General features: G+C 38.8%; 1 protein-coding gene across 7 annotated transcripts in view; it reads left to right on the top strand.

The window, feature by feature from the left end:
* The window catches only part of FBXO34 (F-box protein 34), a 90,509-nt gene that overhangs the window by 53,706 nt on the left and 9,420 nt on the right, over nucleotides 1-27,383 (top strand). For 2 of the 7 annotated variants that reach the window (XM_086709691.1, XM_086709692.1), the window contains exon 2: nucleotides 4,562-4,643. The exons of 2 other annotated variants lie outside the window; for them this stretch is intronic. The gene's annotated coding sequence lies outside the window, so the exon portion shown is untranslated. Of the gene's footprint in view, nucleotides 1-4,561; nucleotides 4,644-4,888; nucleotides 5,482-11,734; nucleotides 12,905-20,258; nucleotides 20,364-27,383 lie in introns of those variants that run through there. 3 more of the 7 variants (XM_086709696.1, XM_086709693.1, XM_086709697.1) reach the window with 3 other exon arrangements.

Raw genomic sequence — 27,383 nt, 5'->3', positions numbered from 1 at the left:
TGATTCTTGATGTCTACTCAGATCATGATCTCATGGTTTGTGAGTTCGAGCCCAGTGTTGGGCTCTGCTCTGACAGCGTGGAGCCTGCTTTGGATTCTCTGTCTCTCTCTCTCTGCCCCTCCCTACCTCAGAAATAAATAAACATTTTTTTTAATTTCTTTTTTAAGTTTGCCTCTCAGACTTTTTTCCTTTTTAAATTGTTTTTGGTATTATAGAATTACTATATATACTGTGGTCAGAAATTCAAACATTGAAAATATGATGCAGAAAAAAATGTCCCTGTCATCCCAAGCATAACCAGTTTTTCTGTATTTGCAAACTACAGTCTTTTCAGTTTTGTTTCACACCAATGGTATTATACTAAAATACTGTCCCCTCTCTCCTCCATTTCCATTGGATTGCATGAAGTTTTTAATATCATGGAAATTAATCCCTTTTGTATATTGCAAATAATATTCTTCCAATCTTTTGCTTATCTTTTAACTTTATTGTGTCTTTTCCCCAAATAGATATTTAGAATTTGTATTTAGCCAGATATGTCAGTATTTTGTGTGTATGTATGTATGTATGTATTTATAAAAAATGTTTATTTTTATTTTGAGAGAGAGAGAGAGAGAGAGACACAGTGTGAGTAGGAGAGGGGAAGAGGGGGGGGAGAGAGAATCCCAAGTAGGTTCCGTGTTGTCAGCACAGAGCCCAACGAGAGGCTTGATCCCATGAACCATGAGATCATGACCTGTGGAAATCAAGAGTCAGACATTCAACCAACTGAGCCACACAGGCACACAGGCACCTCCCCTACTAAGATTTTAAAATCATTCTCTCATATTTGACAGCATTGGATTTTACATTTTATTCAATCTGTCACTTTTAAGTTTTTATAGTGAAGTAGGCATCTACCTTTTCACTCAGATACCCAGTGAGTTTATTCAAACATCCTGCTTTAATCATTTAGGGTGTTGTTTTCTTGAACTACTTACTTGTTTCCGCTCTCTTGCCATACTGTTTTGATTACTGTAGTATTTTTGTATGTTTTGGGAACTTTATTTTTCCCACAACAAATCTTACTATTCTTTTTAAATTTAGATAAGAATTATATGCCATTAGATTTGTGTTTTAAAAGTATACAGTTCATTGGTGTTTAGTATAGTCACATAGTTGTGCAGCCATCACCTCTGATTAATTTTCATCACTCCCAAAAGAAACTCCATATCCATTAGCAGTTGCTCCCCATTTCTTTGCCCACCGAGTCCTAGGCAACCGTTAATCTACTTTCGGTCTCTATAGGTTTGTCTGTTCTACAGATGGATCATAAAATATGTGACCTTTTGTGTCTGGATTCTTTTACTTACCATAATGTTTTCAAAGTTCATCCATGTTGTAGTACTGTTATAAGCACTCTGTGAAGGTACACACGTAAGTTGTATCTGTCTACAGTGTCAGCTCTATTCAGTCATGAAGTAGTGTTAACATAATTATAAAGCAGGTTCAGGATTCCAAACTCAGTGACATTTCACCACATGATTAACTTGGCTTCTTACACAGCAGAGCACAAGACAAGTCACACAACACAGAAGATCACACAGGGGGTGGGAAATTAATGAACCAAATGAGGAGTCAGTCTGTGAGCGACCAGTTGAGATCAGGCCTGGGTCCTGTTCGGGTCAGCTCTCAGCACTTACTGCTTATTATGTTCAAGCAGTGAAGGATCTCACCTCTGTTCAGAGATCAGTTGGGCAGAGCCTTCCAGCTGCAGCTGCCTTTTTAAAGTGGTCAAAGAGGGGTCAGTGTCTAAAGAGTCTGACAGCTGCAAAAATCCCCCACCCCCAAAAGGATTTAATCATTTTTGGGCCCCTGTAGACCTCCTCTGCTTCTTGTTATCACTTCTGGGGTGTCATTAACTGGTGCTGGTCTTGACGATATCTTGTAGCTGCAGTACCCTTAACAGTGTCATTGCTTGACAAAGGCCCTTGTTTGACCTGAGTGACTCCATCTTGCTCTCTACAAGTACTTGTACCAGTACTTCATTAATCCATTGTATGTATACACCGCCATTTGTTTATACATTCATCCACTAACGGACATCTCGTTTGTTTGCACCTGTTTTAAATAGTGCTGCTATAAAATTTTGTGTACAAGTATTTGAATATCTCTTTTCAGTTCTTTGGGGGTATATACCTAGGAATAGAGTTGCTGGGTCATGTGTTAATTATTTGTTTCATGGTTTTTTTTGTTTGATTTTAAATTTTGATCTTGTATCTGGTAAGTTTTTGAGCTATGAGACCAAGTAACTTTTAATTTGATTAGTAACATGAAAGCCCATAACATGTAGCTTGGAAGCAGTGACAGATTTTTGTCTCTTCCCTTTGAATATGTTAGTGGCATGTTTGTTTTTGTAATGTGATGGCTGGCATCTTTGTTTTATTCCTGAATATAGGAGGGGAATGTTTTAAATATTTTGATATTAAGTATGCTGTTTCATATAAATTTCTGTTAGTTTCTTTTTATTAAGGTCAAGTTTTCCTAGTTTGGTAAGAATTTTTTTGAAAATCAGGAATAGGTGCCGAGTATTCTTCCTTTTTTTTTTTTTTTTTTTTTAAATGTTTGTTTGGGGTGCCTGGGTGGCGCAGTCGGTTAAGCATCCGACTTCAGCCAGGTCACGATCTCGCGGTCCGTGAGTTCGAGCCCCGCGTCAGGCTCTGGGCTGATGGCTCAGAGCCTGGAGCCTGTTTCCAATTTTGTCTCCCTCTCTCTCTGCCCCTCCCCCATTCATGCTCTGTCTCTCTCTGTCCCAAAAATAAATAAACGTTGAAAAATAAAATAAAATAAAATAAAATAAAATGTTTGTTTATTTTGAGAGAAAAAGAGAGCATGCACAAGCAGGGGAAGGATGGAGAGAGAGGAGAGAGAGATGCGGGGCTCAAACTCCCGAACCATGAGATCATGCCCCTGGGCCAGAAGCAAGAATCAGACACTTAGCTGACTGAGCCACCTAGGTGCCCCTGAGTGTGACTTTTAAGAATTTATTGAGATATAATTTCTTTCCTTTAACTGTTAGTGTTTCAGAAGCATTGTTCTTACCCTACTTGGTTGATAACTTGTTACTTGAGTGGATTTTTCTTCCCTTCCAGACTGTTGGTTGGTCACACATACACAAAACACAGTAGCAGGAGACTAATAGAAGACTAAATGCTGGTGAGAAAACTAATATATATTGTGTATGTGCGACCAATCTGAAAACCAGTCTAAGAACTCTATTCTGGAAAAGCTGTAGTGCCAGGTTCAACAATGATGCAGAGCTGTACGTGTTAGGATGTAGGTCAACATGTTTCTTTTCTTCAGTCCTCTTATTTCCTTCATTTTTTCCTGTAAACTAAACAATTTAAAATCTTGTTATTCAGAATAAAGTAACACACTCCTTTAAGTGTTTATAAATATACTCCATAATTGGTTCTGCTCCTCCCACCTTGTTCCTGATAAAAAACAATGCTACAGAATGCTTTGAGTTTTCAGCAAGTGGCAAATTACCTCTGTTCACAGGGTGTTCATCACCATAGTAACAAGGAGACAACTCGTTCTTGAAGTGGGGCAGGATGCTGGTCCATTGCTTTTCAGAAGGACCTAAGACAATCCAAATACTTTTGTAGACTAGACACCAGGCCTGCTTAAGGTGTGTCTAAACATCCTCAGTATACACAGGTCGCAGATGACATAGTTTATAGAAGTAAAATCCCTAGTTGAGGTTCTGTCACATCACAGAGACTCCAGAACAAACCCAGATGGACTTTACTTTCTGCCTAAGAATAATCAAATAGCTTCCTATTAAAAGCTCATCAATTCATAATCCCCCCACATTGAAGACAGCTGGTAGTGAAGGTCAGGAGGACGAGGGAATTGAATGAGGCAAAGGTAAAAAGTGATTTTTAGGTTTGGCCAAATAGTGTAGGTTTGGGTCACAGGTAATCTTTGGTTTAAATAGGCATGCTTAGATTTTGAAGTGCATGGTGTTAGATCTTGCTATGAGACAAGGTTGTTTGGAACCTAAATCTCAGAGATTTTCCTTAAATGTGTTTAAAGCTGTATTTAAAGCTAAGTCCTGGGGAGAAGGTTGGTGGAAAGAGAAAAAGAATATATTAGGATTTGTTGTCTGAAACACCTACTATGATTTTAGAGGATGTCAACAATAAAACTAAATTTTCAGGTAGCTAGTAAAATATAGAGGACTATGTAATCTTTAAAAAAATTTTAATGTTTATTTTTGAGAGAGAGCAGGAACAGGGCAAGGGCAGAGAGAGAGAGAGAGAGACAGAGAGACAGAGAGACAGAGACACAGAATCTGAAGTGGGCTCCAGGCTGTGAGCTGTCAGCATGGAGCCCAATGTGGGGCTTGAACCCTTTAACTGTGAGATCATGAGATCATGACCTGGGCTGAAGTCACATGCTTAATTGACTGAGCCACCCAGGTGCCCCCCCAAGTGATGCCATTTTGGGCCTGTGGTTTTCTTTTTAACAAGGGTGTGGCACAGAAAAAAATATGATGAGCTTTTCTTTTTCCTTATAGGATTATACTGGTTGCTGAGTTTGAGAGTAGACCGTATGGAGAGCAAGAATAGAATTCAAAGACTAATGGGAGACTAATGCAGGTGAGAAATTGTGGTTAGAACAGAGTATTAGCAGTGGAGGTGGTGAATGGCACAAGCTGACTCTTGAACAACATGGGTTTGAACTGCTTGGGTCCACTCACATGGATTTTTTTATAGTACAGTACTGTAGATGTATTTTCCTTATGCTTTTTTTCATATTTTCTTTTCTCTAACTTTATTGTAGGAATGCAGAATATAATGCATGTAACATACAAAGTATGTGCTAAACAACTGTTTATGTTATCAGTAAGGCTTCCAGTCAGTAGTAGGCTATTAAGTTTTGGGGGAGTCAGAACTTATAATTCGGATTTTTGACTGCATAGGGATGAGGAGGTGTCTGTGCCCCTAATCCCTGCTGTTGTTCAAGGGTCAGATGTAGTTGGATTCTGAGTATGTTTTGAAGGTAGAGCCAATGGGAATTCCTGATGTGGTTTGTGAGGGAAAAAGGGGGTCAAGGATGACTCAAGGTTTTTGGCTTTGGAAATTGGAAAAATGGGTTTGTTGATTACTAAAATGGGGAAGATTTTGGGAGGGTGGTGGTGGAACGTGCACAGGGAGTCAGGATTTTGATTTTGGACATGTTGAGTTTGAGATGCTTGCTAGCTTATTAGACATCTAGGTGGAGATTTTGAATAGTCAGTGTATAAGCCTGGAGTCCTGGAGACAGGTTTGGGTGGCCACTTGGTATAGCATGTAAGTTGAATTTAGAGCCATTAGACTTGGGTGGAGCATTTAGCCAGTTCCCAGTCTAGACTATCTGAGGAGCCTGGGATGTCTCCGTGAACTCACGCATGTTGCTGCAATGTATCTGAAAATTTCCAGGAAAACAGTATGGTTGGTGTGTATCCTTGACATGTTTTTTAAAAAAAATTTTTGCTAAAATGTTTGAGATGTGTGCTTGTGTTTTTTATATTTCTATACAGCTGGGATAAGCTGAGTGCAGTTTTGAATGTACATTCAGTGTTTCTCACAGTAGAAATCATACATAAGCAAACACAAAATTCACATTCTATTCAAGTTGTTCCCCAATATATCTGTCAATCCCATATAGCAGAATTGATTGTACTTAATTAAAAGTTCCTGGGGGTGCCTGGGTGGCGCAGTCGGTTAAGCCTCCGACTTCAGCCAGGTCGCGATCTCGCGGTCCGTGAGTTCGAGCCCCGCGTCAGGCTCTGGGCTGATGGCTCAGAGCCTGGAGCCTGTTTCCGATTCTGTGTCTCCCTCTCTCTCTGCCCCTCCCCCGTTCATGCTCTGTCTCTCTCTGTCCCAAAAATAAATAAACGTTGAAAAAAAAAAATTAAAAGTTCCTGGAGGTGGGGATGGGAGATTGAGGGGGTGGGGATAAGAATCTGCCATGAAAACTAGAGAATCATTGCTTGGAGGCCCAGGAAGGGGCTGAGGGAGATTTGAGAAAATGTCTTTGAAAAGCAGTTTATTTTGGGGGCTCCTGGGTGGCTCAGTCATTTGCACATCTGACTCTTTGGGTTTCAGCTTAGGTGTTGATTATAGGTCATGGGATTGAGCCCCACAAGAGAGGGAGAGAGAAAGAGAGAGTGCATGCATGGGTGAGGGAGAGGGGCAGAAGAGAGGGGGAGGAGAGAATCCCAAGCATGCTCCATGCCCAGGGCGGAGCCCAACTTGGGGTTCATCCCACCCTGATCCCATGCTGTGGGATCATAACCCAAGCCAAAATCAAGAGTTGGATGCTTAACAGACTGAGCCACCCAGGCGCCCCAGGTTCTTCTCTTTGAAGGGAGTATACTATTCAGCTTTGAGATATGGAGACTCAGAAAATTAGGAAGAGCTGGGTAGTAATAGATGCAGTGAGACATCCTCAGAAGGAACTTTGTGGTTTAGTAAGTGAGCAGCTAGAGAGATTAGAACAGTTAAGGGAATTAGCTGAAGATCAGAAGAGTATGAATACCTAGGAAGTTAAAATCCATTTGGTTATATCAGCTGAAGAAAGTAAAGTTGATTAGGCTTTGAGGAGGAGCTTAAAAAATTTTTAAGCCATGTTTGTTATGCCTTTAGGAAAGTGTAGGTAGGGGTGCTGAATCTTCTTGTATTGAGCAAGTTCTTTGGTTCTTAAGGGGATTATAATCAGTTGTGGGTCAAAAACTGTAAGATTCATCATAGCTTGGTTGAATTCTTTCTTAGGTTATTCTTCTTTCTTTGCTTTTTTTCATGTGTAACCCAAACCTTCTGGTTTAATAATGTTGATACCAGGAGAGGAGACAATATGAATGGAGAACTTAGGTATTCCAGTTTCTGAAATTGGAATTTTGATCTCCATTATGACTTAATAAATTTACGTGAATTTTTAGTATAAGCTAGCCTTTGGAACCCTGTCAGCTTAAGAATTGAATGATAAAAGTGTGTTTTCTGGTCCTCCATCAATGTATGAACACATGGGTAGGTGGTCATCTCATGATTCTTTGATTCTCAGACTTTGCATTTCCCACAGTAAGGAAGTTCTGTTCAAGAAACCAAATAAACATTACACTTTGTTTGTTTTTGTTTTGTTTTGAGCATGAAATAACAGGATTGGGTAATATTTTTTTTTAATTAAAAAATTTTTTTAAGTTTATTTTGAGAGAGAGTGAGAGGCGGAAGGGCAGAGAGAGAAGGAGAGAATCCCAAGCTGTCAGCACAGAGCCTGATTGTACAGCACAGAGCCCTGTGCGGGGCTGGAACCCATGGATCATGAGATCATGACCTGAGCTAAAACCAAGAACCAGACAGTTAACCCACTGAGCCACCCAGACGCCCAGGAAGTTGGATGATCTTAAAGGATTTTTAACCAAGTCTGATGTTTCTTGATACTTTTGAATCATTCTCTTTCTAAAATTTTAACTTTGTTAAAATTTATTATTATTGTTATGATTATGATTTTCTAGTAATCTCTATACCCAGTGTGGGGCTCGAACTCACAACCCCGAGATCAAAAGTTGCATGCTCTTCTGACTAAGCCAGCCAGGCAGCGCTTAAAATTTTAACTTTCTACTCAATATTATTTTGGAGAGTCAATGAATTTTGTTTCTGGATTTGTGGGATATGGATAGAAATGTGATAGTGGGATAGAATTAAAACTTTTTTTAATAGAAGAAAGAAGAATAACCTAAGAAAGAATTCATCTAAGCTGTGATGAATCTTGATGTACAGTTTTTGACCCACAACTGATTATACCCCCTTAAGAATCAAAGAACTTGCTCAATACAAGAAGATTCAGCACCCCTACCTACACTTTCCTAAAGGCGTAACAAACATGGCTTAAAATTTTTTTAAGCTCCTCCTTAAAGCCTAATCAACTTTAGTTACTTTCTTCAGCTGATATAACCAAATGGATTTTAACTTCCTAGGTATTCATACTCTTCTGATCTTCAGCTAATTCCTTGTGCAACTTTTTTTTAAGGGGTATTTGGGAATTAAAGTACTTGTTTAAGACCAAAAAGAAAATTTCACAATAATTTGTTTTTTCTGATAAAATTTCCCTCTTGAGGCTTCCCATTGCCTATTTTTCTAGGTTCTTGCTAGGAAAAATGTTAATTTCAGTACTGCTTTTCTTTACCTCATGGCTGGCCTTTGTTTTCATGTTAAGTTCAAAGATCGTGTTTTTCCTGTTGGATTTGCCTGTTTTTTGTTCCTCTTCTGATGTTTCTCTTTTCCCCTTGCCATCTTCCCAAATGAGAACCTGTAGAAGGAATTTATCTGTAGTTTTGATTTGTGTGTTTCCTGTAATTGTGCAAGCAACTTACAGCTGAGTTGCCTCCGATAGCCATGACATCACTTCTCTCTTTATATCAAATTTAGTTTTAGTGATAAAAACTTAGGAAATACTATACACTGATGCTAACAGTGAGTGACGTAAATAATAATCTCTTGATTTTTATATTGCCTTTCCCTTATATTGTCTTAAACTCACTTTTAAGGCTTTTTGTATGTGTTTCCATAAATCTTCTAAAATTTGCTTCAAATCTAGGGTATTTCAGGAATGGTTTGTGCACAAAGCAGGATCAGATTCATTTCCTAAAAGACTTTGCTTTATGTGACATTGTTTTTCAATTATCCTGATGTTCGTATTCCATTTCTAGATTTGTCATAGAAAAGGGCACTCATATTCTTTCTAATGAGTTTTATTTACTAAAAAAAATTGTTTCATGATATGGTTGACTGTAAAATAGCTTTCCAAAATCTTATGCTTTAGATATATTTTCTATATATGATATATATGCTCCATACTTCCTTTTCTTTCCATAAAGACCTTTCATGTACCATATGCTTTATTAGTCTGCTTCCCAGCTAGAATGTATATCTGATGAAGACAAATACTTTTATATTTAGCTCACTGCTGTATCGCTAATCTTTGGAAGAGTGCCTGGTAAATAGTAGATGCTTAGTAAATACTGAGTGAAGAAAAGATCTAGTTGGTACTTTCGCTCACAAACTGTGAGATTTGAATAGGAGTAATGATTGCTTGAATGTTCAAATTAGAGGCTGGAAATTATTTTATACTTGTGAAACGGAAGAAAATTCCCAAAGGTAGGAAAGGCCTGGTCTCTTTATGCCCCCCCACAGGATAGTTGCAATTTATTGTTTTTTAATTTTTTTAATTAAGACTCTATACCCAACATGAAGCTTGACCTCACATCCTGAGAACAAGAGTCTCATATTCTAAGGAATGAGCCAGCCAGGTGTCCCGGTAGTTGCAATTTGAGTGTAATGCTAGTGTTGCAGATTTAGATGAGAGTGGGTCCAAAAATCTCTACCATCTGTGTAGTTTTAATCAAATCTCTGTGGTATGCACTTATATTATAAATATATTAATAGTTTTTCCTGTGCTGCTCTCATCTTCTCCCGCACTAAATAATTTCTGGTCTGGAGTATTATTTTGTAAATTTGAGTAACATGTGAATCATCCAAAGGAAGAAATTCATTAAGACCCTTTTTTTTAAACTTTTTTTTTTTTTTTAATGTTTATTTATTTTTGAGACAGAGAGAGACAGAGCATGAACGGGGGAGGGTCAGAGAGAGGGAGACACAGAATCTGAAACAGGTTCCAGGCTCTGAGCTGTCAGCACAGAGCCCGACGCGGGGCTCAAACTCACGGACCGCGAGATCGTGACCTGAGCCGAAGTCGGCCGCTTAACCGACTGAGCCACCCAGGCGCCCCAAGACCCTTTAATATAAATAGAATTAAAACATTTTTACGTTGCATTGTTATGTAGTTAAATATGTATGAACAAAACTAGTAAACCCTGTATGCTTCTAGTTCTTATACAACTATAAACTATTTAATATACTTTATACTTTATTAATATACTTTAATATGCTATTTAGTTTCATATTATTTTGATACTATTTTGAATAAAGTTTGAAAAACTAAATTGATGCTTACAGTATAAGTGCTGCCATTCACTCTGCAAATTCTGTTGTGTTTGTCACATTTAAAAAAAATTTTTTTTTAATGTTTATTTATTTTTGAGAGAGACAGAGACAGAATGCGAGTGGGTTGGGGCAGAGAGAGAGGGAGACACAGAATCCAAAGCAGGCTCCAGGCTCTGAGCTGTCAGCACAGAGCCTGACGCGGGGCTGGAACTCACAAGCTGTGGGATCATGACTTGAACTAAAGTCAGATGCTCAATCAACTGAGCCCCCCAGGCGCCCCGTGTTTGTCACATTTTAAAGATACTGTGATAACTCATCTTCTCTACTTTTTTACATTTGAGCTGCTGCTGAAACCTTTGTTCATTGTTTGGCTTTCATTTTTCCTTCATTAAATCAGGGTTTCAGGCACCTTGGAGCATGTCTGTAGGTGTTCAATAATTATTTTCCATATGAATTCAGGAACTGAAGAACTTCCTATTTGATTATCCTTGGGTATTTAATATTTTTCTCACCTATACATCCCACTCAGAGTAGAAATAAGAATTATAGTAAATGTTATTCTCCTTGAGGGTGTTGTTATATGAAACACTGAATGACTGATGTAAAGGATCTGCCTCTGCATGAAATTAGGTCTAGCACTGTCACCTGTCTGTAAGATCCCAGGTAATGCAGGTTAGCTTCTGGTTTGCTTCTGGGTAATGTTTGGTTCTTTGCTAATCACTGTAGAAGGCTTCTTGGATACAAAGCTCTTTCTCAGATTGTCTTTTACTATGCTTTCTAAAAGTTGGAAATGTTTAATACATGATGGGACTAAGTGTCTGTTCCTGAAGTAACATATATTGTAAAGTGTTTTCATAAGGAGAACTTGGTGTACCTCTTTGTTTGAATCTTATTTTAAGAGAGAGAGAGAGAGAGAGAGAGAGAGAGAGAGAGAGAGAGAGAAGGGCTGAGGGAGAGAAAGAGAACTTCAAGCAGGCTCCATGCCCAGTGTGGAGCCTAAGGCAGGCCATGAGATCATGACCTGAGCCCAAACCAGTAGTCAGATCCTTAACCAACTGAGCCACCCAGGTGCCCCTTAATCTTTTATAACTTAAAATGTAGTGTTTTGAGCTTGTAGTGTATCAGAAAATGTTGACCTTTGAAGTTATGGCTACATCCCTACTTGATCTTGAGCAGGTTTCAGTTTTTGAGCTTTTATCTCCTTTCAGCACAATGGTTGCAGACTTCAATACAAAAACATTAAGGTTATATATAGGTTTGTGGTGACATGAGCATGGGGGAATAGGCATATGGAGACTGGGGAGGAAAGAAAGAAGGAGCAGCTGATACCTTTGTACACAACCAAGATGCAAATGATCTGAGGAACAGAAAGAGGGCAGATGTTTGCAAAAGTGCTTTGTAGATACAAAACATTTCTTACAGCTCAGGTGCTGGTATGTTTAGGGAAGATACTTGTTTTATTTTTCCAGTGGCTACAGTTTATTAGCTTATAAGACCACCTTTCCTAGGGAGTAGGATCCTGCTTAGAGGCTGACAAGAGACCCACAAGTCACAAATTCCAGCAGTTTGTGAATTATGATTGGTTACTTTATTTGTACTAATAGTCTGTTTCTAGAAGATTGGCAGTATGAGAGGAATAGGCTTATTGGTAGAAATTTGGGGGTGATGTAGTTTTGTATCATTTCTTAACTCTTAGTGTGTTTGGCTTTGCTGTTTGGTATGTACAGTTTTGCCACCTATTAACCCAGCAGTGAAATCTGATCTTGGTATCAGGTTCTCCTTTGTGGTTTGGTTTATTAATAATTGAAGTACCTAAGGGTTCTGGGTGTGAACTCTGCATACTTTGTAATTGATTTAGAAAGAACCAGGGAAGTTAAGATTTTCTATTAAAGTAATTAATAAAGCATTGTGGCTTTGAAATAAATATATATAACTGTTACACCAAAATGACCAAAACATGATAATAGGACCCAGTTTGTGTTTTTATTGCCCTTAAAGATGAAAGTATTTTTAAACTTCTTGGTGCCCTTTTCCTTTCTAGTTTGGGTGTGTAGGAGTCTGTTTATCAGAAATATTTTAGCACTGATGTTGGTTTGGCATTAAAAAAAAATCTATGTAAACATGACCCTGGACAGCTGTGTTTAATATAGTAAAGAACCATGGGGAGACTTTACAGTATTTCTTGTTGGGACTTCATGTCTGTATATTTTAGTATTTAAAGGATGTGGTTTGGGGCTTTGAAAATGAGAAGGATGTTGCCTAACTCATAGCTGAATGTCTGCTTATCTAGATTCTGTCGTGGAGGTTATTAGCAACGTGAAAGTTGTTTTTACTCTACTTAAACTGACAGGATTAAGTTGGAAAACTTCTGTGGAAGTATTTGTTTGCACATGGCTGGTGAGTAGGATTTTCTTTAAAATCTGGCATTGCATAGAAATTTTTAGGTAAGTAGGGTGCTGGAAAAAAGTGGCTACTCAAGCCAAACTGTGTTTTGCTTTGCAGAAAAGTAATGAAGATTAAAAGTGACCATGACCTGGAGAGCATCTCCACTTCTTCCACCTCCCATCACTAAGCTAGCAGTGCACTAGGTCAGGAAGTGGTGGGTGGAGTTGTTTAGTTGTATCAACTTCCTGGTCTGCCCAAGTATCAATTAGTCAGGCACTCCCATGTTCCATTTAAAAGATGGTTGCTGATCTTTTAAAAGAAAGATTTCCATTAAATCCTTAGGTTTGACATTGATTCACTCTAATGAACACTTGCCAGGTGCAAGGAAGGCCCTGTGCTACATGCTCTGTGAGAGCTACAGAAAGGAGTATGATTACTCATACCTTTCAGTTTACGGTATAGTAGGGGAGAGGAAGACAAGATAGACCAAGGTAAGTGTCCCATGGGAGGCATATAGTAGCTATTCCTTAATACTGCTGGGTGAGGGTGGGGCAGTGGATGAGACCCGGGCAGGAGGGGCCCAGCTGGGTAAGCAGTTTCTGTAGTTGTACAATGTACTACAGTAGTAGTACAGTGAGTAAATGATAAAGATGGTAACAGGTAGGGAAGAAAGGTTAAACAGTCCCTGTGACGGTAAAAGGAAAGATACAAGGAAGAACTAAGACAGGAGCTGTTAATCAGAAGCCTTGAGATTTCCCCTGAATTCTGTGCAGAATACATTGTGTGCATGCCCTGGCCTTTTTTCTTGGGCAGAGGACTTAGACTTTTCCTCAGATTCTGAAGTGTCCGCAGTTCAAGAAAGATTGAGAACCATTGTGTTATCAACTTTCGATGACAGAGGATATTGAGACTTTATAAGGAAGTCATGGGGTAGAACAGTTTTTCCTTGTGGGAGGTATTGGGGGGGATTTGGGTACTGAGTTTATGAAGTTGTCTCTGGAGCAGGGCAGTGATTGCCTTGTCAAACTGGTTTTCCCACCCAGCAAGTCCGGTGGGCCCATTAGTAGATTGCATGACAATGAAGAGTAGGTATTTTGAGTCAAAGGAGTTTATTAAGTATTATTTCCCCCTTTATTTGGAGGCCAGATTGATGAAGGTTTGAGAGACTGGGATGCTATTGCAGAATAGTTCCCGGCGTTTACTTTTCGTGGAGCTCCTTTTTTTTTTTTTTAATTAATTTTTTAAATTTTACTGTTTTTTAAATTTACATCCAAATTAATTAGCATATAGTGCAACAATGATTTCAGGAGTAGATTCCTTAGTGCTCCTTATCCATTTAGCCCATCCCCCCCCCCCACACCTCCTCCAGTAACCTTCTGTTTGTTCTCCATATTTAGGAGTCTCTTCTGTTTTGTCCCCCTCCCTGTTTTTATATTATTTTTGTTTCCCTTCCCTTATGTTCATCTGTTTTGTCTCTTAAAGCCCTCATATGAGTGAAGTCATATGATTTTTGTCTTTCTCTAATTTCACTCAGCATAATACCCTCCAGTTCCATCCACGCAGTTGCAAATGGCAAGATTTCATTCTTTTTGATTGCCGAGTAATACTCCATTGTATATATATACCATACCATCTTTATCCATTCATCCATCGATGGACATTTGGGCTCTTTCCATACTTTGGCTATTGCAGATAGTGCTGCTATAAACATGGGGGTGCATGTGTCCCTTTGAAACAGTACACCTGTATCCCTTGGATAAATACCTAGTAGTGCAAATGCTGGGTCGGAGGGTAGTTCTATTTTTAGTTTTTTGAGGAATCTCCATCCTGTTTTCCAGAGTGGCTGCACCAACTTGCATTCCCATCATGGAACTCTTCTTATGTGTAAAGTATTCTGTGCTTGATCTCATAGGGGGAATCTATAAAATACCATACAGGGTCCCTGCCCTTAAGGAGTAGATGGTATCTAATGCTTTCCTTTTGGCTTTTTGTTCAGCCTGGATCTGTGTATGTTCAGTTAATCTTTGAGTCTTTGACCATTTCCTGGGCAAAAGTAACATTTCTTTTAAAATGAACTTGAACTGACTTTGGTTTGTGACTTAATTTTCCTTTTAAAGAATGGAGAACCACTGGGATTTGAGGGTTTAGGAAATAGAATCATTATTATACTGTACTTGTAATTAGGAAGCCCTGTACAGCTGATTTGGTGACTTCTGAGCAAATCCTTTGACTCTTCTGACTATTTATTTTTATATCAATATGTGTGTATACACACACAGCTTTGTTTAAAAATGTTATAAAGCACATTTTAAAAAATGACCTGTCGGGGCACCTGGGTGGCTCAGTCAGTTAAGTGTCTGACTCTTGATTTTGGCTCAGGTCATGTTCTCATGGTTTCCTGAGTTGGAGCCCTGAGTCGTGCTCTGTGCATTAATCACATGGAACCTGCTTGGGATTCTCCCTCTCTCCATCTCTCTCTGCCTCTCCCCTGCTCATGCTCTCTCTCAAAATAAATACTTAAAAAAAAAAAAAAGACCCATCATTTAATATTCTAAGATGAACTGCTTGTATAACCAATTATTTAAAAATATTCATTACACTTTAATTGGTCAGTTTCCACATTTGTGAAATGTGAATAAATAATAATTGTATATATCTCATACAGTTGTCCTGAAGATGAAATTAATGTTTATATGTGCTTAATAAATATCAATGGCTATGTTGTTAATAATATTAATATTTTAATACTAATACTATCATTTCTCCCTTCCCCATGGGTGAATGTGGGGGGGTGAGTATTGTTATAAAAGAATTTACAATGAGGTATCTTTAAATAGCAAAATTTCTTATGCATTTATTGAAATGTTTATATTTATCTTTAAAGTTATGAAAGTTAAGTGCACTTATCCATAAGGCAGGTTCAGTTATTAATAATTAGACTGCTCATTTAGGTCACAGAATGAGGGAATTGAAAGCCATATCTGTTTAATTAAGAAATGGATTGATTGATCTTGATCACTGTTGTCTTTTAGTTCTTTTTTATTTGATTCTGTTTTTGTCTCTCTTTTTTATATATTTTTTTGTTCTCTAATTTATTTCCTGTTCAATTTTTAGTAACTAGTGTGGAGTAGGGCAAGAAGAATTTATATTGGTTGGTGCCCGGTGTCTGAACCCGGAAAGAGTGACACATCAGATAGCCTGGGGCTTAGTGGAGAGGGACTTACAAAGAGTCCTGTGGAGCTGTTTTACCCAGGAACCACTGAACTCCACCACATTTTCCTCCAAATCAGACTGTATGCAGCTTCACCCTGTGTGTGTATAATGAACATTTCCAAGCTTATTCATCCATTGTTTTCCAAATGCTTCCAATTATTTCCCCTTTTTAAAAACCAGTAATTGTGAGAAAATTCTGTTATGTACAAAAATGTAGAAATAGAGTTACGAACCTGCACTTAGGCATATCCAGCTTTAACAGTTTATCATCTCATGGCCAATCTTATTTGATCTATACTCCAAACCATTTCTTCTGTCCCGTATTGTTATGAAGGAAATCTCAACTATCATATCACTTACTCTAAAAAGATTTTAAGATGTATATCTAACAGATAAGGACTTAAAAATACATACATACACACATATATATTAATTTTTATAGTATGTCTATTTGACTCAGCATCCATTATATTTGGCTGGTTTCTTAAGGGTTTTTTGTTTGTTTTTTAAGTAGGCTCAACGCCCAACATGGTGCTTGAACTCAAGACCCTGACGTCAGAAGTCACATGCTGTAGTGACTGAGCCAGCAAGAGGCGCTCCTTGTTAAGTTTCTTTTAATGGGATAGCCTCCCCGCCTACACACCCCACCCATCCCCAGTATGTCTGTCTTTCTAACTTGGAATTTGCTTGAAGAAACCAGCCTTATTTTGTTCTATAGTATAGTTTCCCTGCTAGATTTTACTGTTTGTATTCCTCAGGTGTGTAATATAGTTTTGTCTCCTGTGTTTTCTATAAATTGGTAGCTGGCTTTAAAGGACTGACCAGATTAGAATTTTTTTTTTTTTTTTTAATGCCGCCTTTTCCTCTCTCAGGAGCATGTGCTGTGTTTCAGGTTTGCCCAGATCCATTAATTCAGTAAAAGTTAGAAAATTGTAACATCTGTTTCTATCATTCCTTCCATTTATTTTGAATCAAAACCTATCAGAAAATTTAAAAAATTTTTAAATAATTTTTTCAGAGATTGAGCATTTTTAAAAAAGTTTATTTATTTATTTTGAAAGAGAGAGAGCGTGCAGGGGAGGGACAGAAAGAGAGAGAGAGAGAGAGAGGCGGGGGGGGGGGGGGGGAAGAGAATCCCAAGCAGACTTTGCGCTGTCAGTGCCCTAGATCCCGACCTGTGGCTTGATCTCATGAACTGTGAGGTCATGACCTAAATTGAAACCAAGACTGAGCCACCCAGGTGCCCCCAAAATAAAATTCTAATTTAAGGCATTTAATGACTTTAAGTGTATTTTATTTTGATTTTGTAGCAGTACTGTACATGATTTGGTGTTGAGATGTGCTGTATACTCTATTGGGTAGCTGACTACTGCAGAGAGCAACTTTAGACCCATGTGTTTCATCTAGGTAGGAAGTTGTCTTAGAGTGCTTACCAGTAGTTTTTTCCCAGCTAGAGATAAGTATGAGGGGTGAATATGCATTCTAATGAGTGTGTACTTCCCTACTTGTATAATACTATAAATTGCTGTTTTAAAGTTTTACCTACTTGTGTAATTTTTTTTCTTTTTAATGAGCTTAGGCACTTAATTTTCTAAAACTGTTTCTGGGCTTGATTTGGAATCAGGAGCAATAAAGTCTAAAATATGTCTGCTTAGTACAGTTAGCTTTGGTATTACTTACTGAAGACCTTGGTTTTTAAATTGTGCAATTTTCTTTCTTATAACTGTAGAAGGGCGGCTTGGAAGGCAATCTGATTTTGTTCAGTTTTCCCATTTCACAGCTGTTATATTTTACATTTGAGAGTTATCAAGGAGTCTGGGGCTCACTTGGTGTCCTTAAGGACTTTTCAAATAGTCCCCTACTAATATTTATAATATGATAATTTTGTTTCTGGAAAGGATTTATTTAGGGAAAAAACCCAGTTTCTTCATTGGTATTTCGTTTAAAGCAAGCATCTGAAGCTGGTGCACTAGAAAGTAGTTGAAGACCTAGTGATTTTGCCAGGTCAGTGAAGCTCATAAGAATATCTGGTGAGTTTAATAGAGGAGCTTTTCTTCAGTAAATCAGAAAGTGACCAGATAATTAATTTCTTTCCCCTCATACATTGTACTGCCTTTCTTCTTACTCTTTTCAGCTCTTGTTCAAGCTCAGGGCTTTTGAGTTGAGCTGACTTCTCTCTTACTGCTCAGAGCCAAGAAGTTGAATTTATTCTTCAGATACATCTACAGTGGAATAAACCTGTTTTTCACTTTTCTGTGGGGGATTTTGTGTGTTCGCTTTACAGATGAACTTGGACTTTGGATCATATAAATGGACATAGAAGGGAAATTGAAGTACTAGACCAGGAAATAAAAATTCAAGGTTTTCAGCAGTTTGCCAGCTGGAGCTCCAGCAAGTTATTTTTGGGGTATCTCTTTAGAAATAATGGTACAAGAAATCTCTTTAATGAATAGCACTTTTGTTTTCTGGGGCTCCATATTGCCACTTCATATTGTGTTGGATCCAACACAAAACTATAGTGATCCATTTGAGCTGCTTGTACAGTAGAGATGGATGTTACATTCTCAGCCTGTCTTCCACATTCAGGCTGTCTCTAGAATATAGCATCCATTCGAATTCAACAAATGATTTTTGAATGAGGCTCCAGAGGTGCAGTGGTAAATCAGGTAGACAAGTGTTCCTATCCTTGGGAGTTTACACCTTAGTAAAATTGTCCACAGAGGTACGTCCCTAGGTGGAATAGTGAATTCAACAGAAGTTCCTCTTTTGCCCAATTGTCTGAACATATCCAAAGCTGTTTTTTGAGGGCAGTCAGGCATACAGAGAGAAGACGACAAGCCAGGTTTTGAAATTTCACAACATAATGTTATCTTTGTTGACTATGACTTTGGTGTGTAGAAAATAATGGATCTTCTGTCAGTAAACAAGAAACTTGTTAGTGATTTCTACCTCCTGTTATTTGTCTCTTTTTTATTCTAAGATTTTGTGCTGAATTGCAGTAGGTTTTCTTAGTTTAGACTTTCTGAAGTAATGTTTCTTCTCTCTTCACTCCTCTCCCCACCTTTAGTGTTGGCTAATAGGCTTAAAATTTATTCTAATATTATTTGGTTGATCATTAGTTACTTCCAATCCTTTGGCAAGTAGCTAAATATAAACATGGTTACTGTATATCCTGTATTTTTCAAGATAATCTCAATTTCAAGTGTTTTGGTCCATTTTGGTATAGATTTAGTTTTTAATTTAGATATAAATGGCCCTTTAGGGGCGCCTGGGTGGCGCAGTCAGTTAAGCGTCCGACTTCAGCCAGGTCACGATCTCGCGGTCCGTGAGTTCGAGCCCCGCGTCAGGCCCTGGGCTGATGGCTCGGAGCCTGGAGCCTGTTTCCGATTCTGTGTCTCCCTCTCTCTCTGCCCCTCCCCCGTTCATGCTCTGTCTCTCTCTGTCCCAAAAATAAATAAAAAACGTTGAAAAAAAAAAAAATAAATGGCCCTTTAGGTCAGTGCTCTTTAACCTGAGTCCATGGATCCTGATGAGCTTTAGGGAGGTGGTTTGTGAATCTCCCGAAACAATAATCATGCCAGACTTTGTGGCTATGTGTCCTTTCCTCAGGGAGTGATGAAGTTTGGGGGTGATGGTGGGGGGTTCGGAGCCAATGACCAAGAAAGAATTCTTGAAGACCTCTCTAGTGCAAAAAGATGATTTTATTAAAGCATGGGAACAGGACCTGTGGGCAGGAAGAGCTTCTGCACTGGGGTCATGACAGGTAACTCATTATATACCCTCAGGTTGGGAGGGGGTCAGGGATAGAGTAAGTCTCTAAGAAATTTTGGAAGCAAGGTTTCCAGGACCTTGAGGGGCTAGCTGTTGCTACGGAAATGCCATTTATTACCGTTTAGTAAAACCTCAGTCATGAGACCCTTCAGATGTTTATCCGGAGGCTAAGTTTGGAGCATGATTGCCAGCATATATTGTGGAGCAGTTGAGATAGAGGAAATAGACTTACAGGATCCTCACGGTTGGGATAATGTTAAGCTAAACTTCTTTTGCCCCCAGCAAAGTGTCATCATTGAGACAGCTGGGCTCCTAGAGGGAGGTCACTGCTGGTTTCAAGGACTTGTCAGTGGGTTCTAGGCAGTAAGGGAATTTAATTTTTCATTTGCCTTAGTTTCCCACGTTACCGTGGCAAGCACTTAAAGCCCTTTCCTTTGTTCTTGGGTAGCCAGGAGTGTCTGAGGACTATCACACTTATTCCACCTGGAAGGTGGGGTGGTGCCAGCCTGTATTTTGCCCTCAGCTTGCCCCACGCTCCCTCCTCAGGGAGCATCCATTTTCTTTCATCAGAATTTTAAAGGGCTTATAGTGGCTGCAAAAAAGGTTAATAATAACCATTGTATTTTGTACTAATGAGATTTTAATAGGAGTGATAACATTTTTCCCCTTCCAGACATGTTTTGCAGAAAGATAGTTGTCCAGGTGTTAATTATTTGGAGCAGTGAGCTCTTGAATGATTTGAAGTGTCTCTTAAATAAATATGGGTTGTATGGAGATCAAATCAGAATAGCTTTCTGGTTATTTTTATTTTATGATCTTAAAACATTAAGCTTTAACTCATGAATTCTTACATTTACCCCATTGTTAGGGGCTGAATTGCCTGCTGCTTCCCTTTGCATATGTTGCAGCGCTAATCCCCAGTGCCTGGGAAATGTGACTGAATTTGGAGAGCTGGCATTTAAAGAGGTGATTCAGGGGTGCCTGGGTGGCTCAGTTGATTAAGCATCCAGACTCTGTGATTTCTGCTCAGGTCATTATCACATGGTTCATGAGACGGAGGCTCGTTAGGTTCCATGTGTTGACAGTGTGGAGCCTACTTGGGATTCTCTTTCTCCCTCTCTCTCTGCCCTTCCCCCACTCATGCTGCTCTCTCTCTCTCTCTCTTTCTGTCTCTCAAAATAAATTTAATCAAGTTAAGTTTAAAGTTAAACTTTAAACTTAAGTTAAAGAAGGTAAGTTAAGTTAAAAGAAGGTAGACAGGGTGGGCCCTAATTTAATCTGATTGGTGTCTTTAAAAGAAAGAATTCTGCACACAAGAGAAAGACACCAAAGGCATGTGTGTCCAGAGGAAAGATCCTGTGAGGACACCATAAGAAGGCAGCCTTCTGCAAGCCAAGGAGAAAGGCCTCAGAAAAAAACAAACCCACCGTCCCCTTGATCTTGGACTTTTAGACTCCAGACTTATGAAAAGTAACTTTTCTGTGTTTAAACCACACAGTTAGTGGTATTTTGTATGGTAGTCTAGCAAACCGATATGCTGCTGATGAAGTAGTAGTTGAGTGTCAGTAAAAAGTGTATAGCAAGGGTAACTATTTCTCTTTGCCTCAAAGCATTTTTGGGGAAATGACGAAGTGTTGTGTATAGCTTCATGTAGTCTAGTACTGGAAAGAGATGGTAGGACCTCTGAAATCTAGATATATATTAATATTCCTATTCATATTGGTCTTACTCTTTATCATTTCATAGTTTTCCACTTGCCTATGGTTATATTTTATCTCATCTGTTCTCTACCATTTTTCTTTCTTTGAAACTAATTGTCGTAAATAAATAAGTCTATTATAAATCAACACCAGAATAATATCTGTATGTATTGTCCTGTGTATTCTTCTGTATACAGTCATTCCAACCCAGCCTTATTCTCTGATGATATCATCTGTACTCAGGCCTGTGGCCCAGACTGTCATATTTGCATTAAATTTTTGAAGTTTCTCTTTGTCAGAAATAAAATTTGAGTGATCTTAGTGATGTCTATCTTTGTTGCTAACTTGACTCAGCACATGGGAAACTTTTAAGTTTGTAAATGAGTCAAAAGCTAAAGGATCAGTGTAGATTTCTTAGGTTTGCCCTGCGTTCAGGAATTCTGTTAGTTTTGTTCATGCTGAAGTCTCAGGGTCTAGTCTGACACTGAAAGGGAAGTTAAGTATTTAATAAATGAATGGATTAATTTTAAGTTGGTTATCAAACTCAACATCCAAAATTTAACCCAAATTCTGTTTCCTGTCACAGTTAGACTTCTCAGTCTCTATTTATGACAATGAGATTAAACTTACTGATGAAGTCTTCATCCATGTGTTCCTCATCTGCGCTCCCTCTTTTCATAATGTGCTAGGTAAGAGGATAGCCTCTGATTCCTGACTGTGCACACCCAGGCTTCTTGATGTGCTTGCTTGCGTGATCTTGGCAAGTTTTTTTAACCTCCCTCTGCTTTGGTTTTTTCACCTGCAATTAGGGTTAGTAAGAATATGCACTTAGGTTTTTTGGGGGGTGGGGTGGTTGTGAGCTTTGAACAGTGCCTAGCACATAGTAAACATTTTAGAGCTATTATTATTCTAGAAGTGAAAACAGATTATTCTGTTCTTACTTCTTTGTTATTTTTTATCTCTAGGTCTACGTTGCTTGCTTTCTTTCCCTTTAAACAGCACAACTTTTGCCCATAAAACTGGCATGATTTTCTTGGTAGTGGCAGGGTAAATTAGCACTACTTGGGGAATGATTGAGCAAGATGTACCCAGTCATAAAAATACTCAAACTCTGACTCAGAAATTCCACTTCTGGGAATCTTCTAAGGACATACCTTTAAATGCATAAGAGAATGCATGCATGAAAGTTGCATTAGAACCTCCAGGATTGGAAGGAATATTTATTAAATTCTGGCACTTATACATTAACAGTTTTGATGGGTTTCAAGACCATGTAATAACATGGACAATACTTCTGATAAAAAGCATAACATTGTATATATAATATGATTACAACCATGTTAAGTAAATACATATATCCAGGAATTTCAGAAGATAGGACTTATATATAAGAGCTCTTTTAACCTCCGACTTGTTAAATTCTGCATTTATGTAAAGCTGGTTCTGAAGGCCCATAGTTTACCCTGTAAGTGAGAGGTCTCTATACCTTGTTTGTATACCATTGTCTTTCCTGTTTGGCTTTAGGAATTCCAGGGTTAGTCAAATTCTGCAGAATAGTGAAGACATACCCTCTGTACTCAAGGAAGTTTTATATGAGATTTAAGACAAGTACATAAGCCCTGGTTTGTGATTTTTCTCCAGTAATATGACAATTTGGGCTCCTTGGTGCCTAATGATTGAGGGGTTTTTTTGGTAATATAGATTTCTCACATTTACTCCTTGGAAATACTCATTTTCTTTTAAAAAATTTTAAATATTTATTTTTGAGAGAGCAAGAGAGACAGAGCATGAGCAGGGAAGGGGACAGAGGGAGACACAGAATCTGAAGCAGGCTCCAGGCTCTGAGCTGTCAGCATAGAACCCAATGTGGGGCTCAAACTCATGAACTATGAGATCATGACCTGAGCCGAAGTTGGACGCTTAAGTGACTGAGCCACTCAGGCACTCTGGAAATACTGTTTTAACTCCAAGATTTATTTATTTTTACTTTCTTAAAGTTTACTTATTTATTTTAATAGAGCAAGCAGGGGAGGGGCAGAATCCAAACAGGCTCCTCACTGTCAGCACAAAGCCCCATGTGGGGCTCAAACTCGTGAACCGTGAGATCATGACCTGAGCTGAAACCAAGCATTGAACACTTAACTGACTGAGCCACCCAGGCACCCCTTAACTCCCAAGATTTGAATTGGCTTTGGTAAACTCAAAAAACAGGCTCCAGAACAGCAACCTCTCAGGTTTCGATTGACAATAAGCCTCATTTCTTTATAAGTGGTAATTCTTAAAGAATACTTTGAACAGCCATTGCATAGATTGCTACTTCAGTCTTGGTTCAACAGATCCTAGGCGATATGTGATAGAAGGAAGAGTAATTACTAAACAGCTGGGCACAGGACTGTGGCTCAGGCTTTATTTCTTTGGTAAATACCCTGGGTCCTATTTCTGAAGTAATTTCCCTACCCCTTCCACCCCTACCCAGGGTTGCTGACCAAAGTCTTCATTTGCCAGATCTTTTGTCTGCATTGATACAGCAAGCAAGCTGTTTTTGCTTGGTGCATTAATATTTGTTACTCTGAATTTTTACTTTTTTGCCTCTTTCTTCTTTCCTGTGAGGAATAACCTATTTTAAATTCAGGTACCTATAACGGGCCAGCCTGTGCCCAGCTAGCTGGTACTTTGCTCAAGATTGAGGCCCCATGCACGGCAGATGTGCAGTGTGGTATTGTATTTACACTCAGAATTTCATGCTATTCTCTGATTTTTCTTTTATTTTTTTACATTAGTTCTTTTTTTTTTTTTTAACACTTATTTTTGAGAGAGTGAGCAAGTGGCAGAGGGCAGAGAGAGACAGGATCCGAAGCAGGCTCTACACTCAGTGCAAAGCCCACTGTGGAGCTTGAACTCACAAACCATGAGATCATGACATGAGCCAAAATCATGAGTCAGCTGCTTAACCAACTGAGCCACCCAGATGCCCCTGTTCTCTGATTTTTCATATCAAACATTATTTGGTACCTAATGGATGTTTGAACTGTGTTTGTGGCTGACCTTGGCCTTAGAATGTTTAACAATTTATTCCCCAGGAAAGATGACATTTTTAAATTCCAGTTACATTTGGTCAAAGAGGTTATATGTTAAAGCTCTGATCAGTTCTTTGAAAGTACTGCATTACTCTTAAAGAAAATATTGCGTTAAAAATAATGTTAAATTGGGGCGCCTGGATGGCTCAGGTGGTTAAGCATTGAACTTTGGCTCAGGTCATGATCTCACAGTTAGTGAGTTCAACCCCTGCGTAAGGCTCTCTGCCATCAGCACAGAGCCCACTTCAGATCCACTGTCCCCACTCCCCTCTGCCCCTCCCCTGCTTGCGCACGTGCTCTCTTTCTGTTTCTCTCAAAATAAATAAGGAAACATTAAAAAAATATGTTAAGTTTATGGGGTGCCTGGGTGGCTCATTTGGGTAAGAGTCCAATTCTTGGTTTTGGCTTGGCTAATGATCTCCTGGTTTGTGAGTTCGAGCCCTGCATTAGGCTCTGCCTTGTCAGTGAGGATTGGGATTCTCTCTCTTCCTTTCTCTCTCTGTACCCCCTCATACCTGTGCTCTCTATCTCTCAAAATAAATAAATAAACTTTTAAAAATATGTTACATTTATATATGGAAGAATGCCTGGTTTCAAAGTGAAAGAAAAAAAAGCTTACTCAAGGAATGACATTTTGCTATGTGAGAGGATAGAAATTTTCTTTTCCTTTGTTTTCTTTAAGAAATATTAGAATAGGAAAAATAAGCAAGAGGGCTTTACAGGAATGCTGAGTATCTGAAATTTATAGAGGCGAAATTTTCTTGGTAATGCTCAATGTACTTTTCAATATATATCAATGATTTTGGGGGGACTAAACTTTTTAAATGTTTCGCTGGATTTTGATATTCTTTCTCGTGGGAACTACAAAACTGTAGATTTCTCATCAGTTTTAGGTAGCAATAAATTGTGATACGCCAGAGTTATGTGAGTGGTTAGCATTATGTCACAGGAACAATAGGAAAATACTTTGTAAACCATTGTTGACTGGATTAATTTAAACATGGTAAGTTTAACAAAACATAATACTTCAGTTTGTCTGTATCCCCAACTGTTATTTAATAATTCAAAATAGACTGAGCAAGTGTTCTTTCCTTTAGCCTCCTGTCCCCCTTCCTACCTAGTCCAAGAAAAGAGGGGGTAGAGGATCCATGTAAATTAATGACCAATTTAGTATTTTGCAGTACACTGTAAAACTGTTAGGTGTTGCTTCAGTTGTGACCACAATGGAAAAGCAAAGTAGTGGCTACCCTTCCCAACTTATAATACTCCTTTCGGTATGTTTTAGATACTTTATTGGCCCATCAAATTTATCATAAACTTTTATTTTGGGGAAGTTAGCTTTGTTTGGTCTTTAATCATGGTATAGAATCTATATTAGATAATCATGATGGAGCTGTGTGCTGTATGTATGTATGTATGTATGTATGTATTTAATGTTTATTCATTTTTGAGACAGAGAGAGACAGAGCATGAATGGGGGAAGGTCAGAGAGAGAGGGAGACACAGAATCCGAAACAGGCTGCAGGCTCTGAGCTGTCAGCACAGAGCCCGACGCGGGGCTCGAACACACGGACTGTGAATCATGACCTGAGCTGAAGTTGGTCGCCCAACCGACTGAGTCACCTGGGCGCCCCTGTGTGCTGTATTTAAATAAGATTGTGAATTCTAAGAATGATGAAAGCCGTGAGCAGCGAATTCTGGAAAACTATGCATGTGCTTCCAAAGACTAGTCTCTGTATTACTCAGTATCTTTTAACAGACAGTAAAGGATTTTTCCATTAAGTTGTGTACAATTAACCATCCAGCCCTCCTGAGGCAAAGGTTCAAGGTCCCATGAAATGGCTTTAGAGAATGTTCCTTGAAAGAAATAAGTGAACTCCCTCCCCCAATATTTTGGAGCCCAGTTTGAGAACTACTACTGTCTTTTCTGATGTACAGTTTGTTTAGTTTATTTTCATTTATATATATATATATATATATATATATATATTTTGGTTAAGGCGTTCAGTGGGAGTTGGATGCATTCTGTCAGTCCTTAGAGGATTATGAAGGGAAGTACTGTCTTCTGCCTCCACGTGTATTCACACCCTCCTAGTCTTGGTACTTTTTCTACTTTAACAGCCATGGAAGTAGTTTCTACATACTTATAGATTCGTATGGCTTTGTATGTGATGTGGTGTGTCTGCTTTAATTCATCACAGTTATGTGTAGAGGTTTTATGTGGCACTGAAGAAAAACTGACCTAGTTTGAGAGAGAAAAATCTCTTTGAATAGATGCTGTCAGAGTTATTTAATCTCATTTGTGTCATAATTGGGACTGTGTGTGTGTGTTTTTTAAAAAAAATACTTATTTATTTTTGAGAGAAAGAGAGGCAGAGAGATAGGGAGACACAGAATCTGAAGCAGTCTCCAGGCTTTGAGCTGTCAGCACAGAGCCTGACGCGGGGCTCGAACTCACAAACCATGAACGAGATATAATGACCTGAGCCGAAGTCATATGCTTAACTGACTGAGCCACCCAAGTGCCCCAAGTGTGTGTGTTTTTTTTAATGCTAGGCACACTTTATCATTAAAAAAAAAATATGTTTTTATTAAGTAGTCTCTATGCCCAGTGTGGGGCTCGAACTCACAACCCCAAGATCAAGAGTTGCATGCTGTATAGACTGAGCCAGCCAGGCACCTCTGGGCCTAGGTTTTTTATTTTTGTTTGCTTTGAACAAGGAAAGTGCAGATCCAGGAGACTCTTAACCTAATTCTCATCCTGATGCTACCACTATCTCACTGTGGGGCTTCAAAAGTCATTATAGCTCCATGATTTCATTTGGAAAAAACAAAGACTTCATTATATATACATGTAATACTTTGCTGGAGTTGCTAGTCATTTCTGTAATGGTTCAGTGAAGAAGGTGGTTTTAAGATGTTCTCCGGAAGCTTTTACATTCTTTTTTTTTTTTAATTTTTATTTGAGAGAGCACACACACGCATGCACGCACGCGTGCGCGCGTGGGGGAGGGGCATAGAGAGAGGGAGGCACAGAATCTGAAGCAGGCTCCAGTCTCTGAGCTGTCAGCACTGAGCCTGATGAGAGGCTCAAACCCACCAGCCCACCAGCCAGGAGATCAAGACCTAAGCCTAAGCTTTTACATTCTTAAAGAAACAGTGAATTTATTTACTGTATACTTGAACTCCTCTAAAGGTATCATGGGAAT

This window comes from Puma concolor, chromosome B3 (assembly GCF_028749965.1).
Source record: "Puma concolor isolate L17-30 chromosome B3, mPumCon1.1.hap2, whole genome shotgun sequence".
NCBI classification, from domain to species: Eukaryota; Metazoa; Chordata; class Mammalia; order Carnivora; family Felidae; genus Puma; species Puma concolor.
The sequence above is the reverse complement of the archived record's forward strand: the minus strand, read 5'-3'. Positions and strand labels throughout refer to the sequence as shown.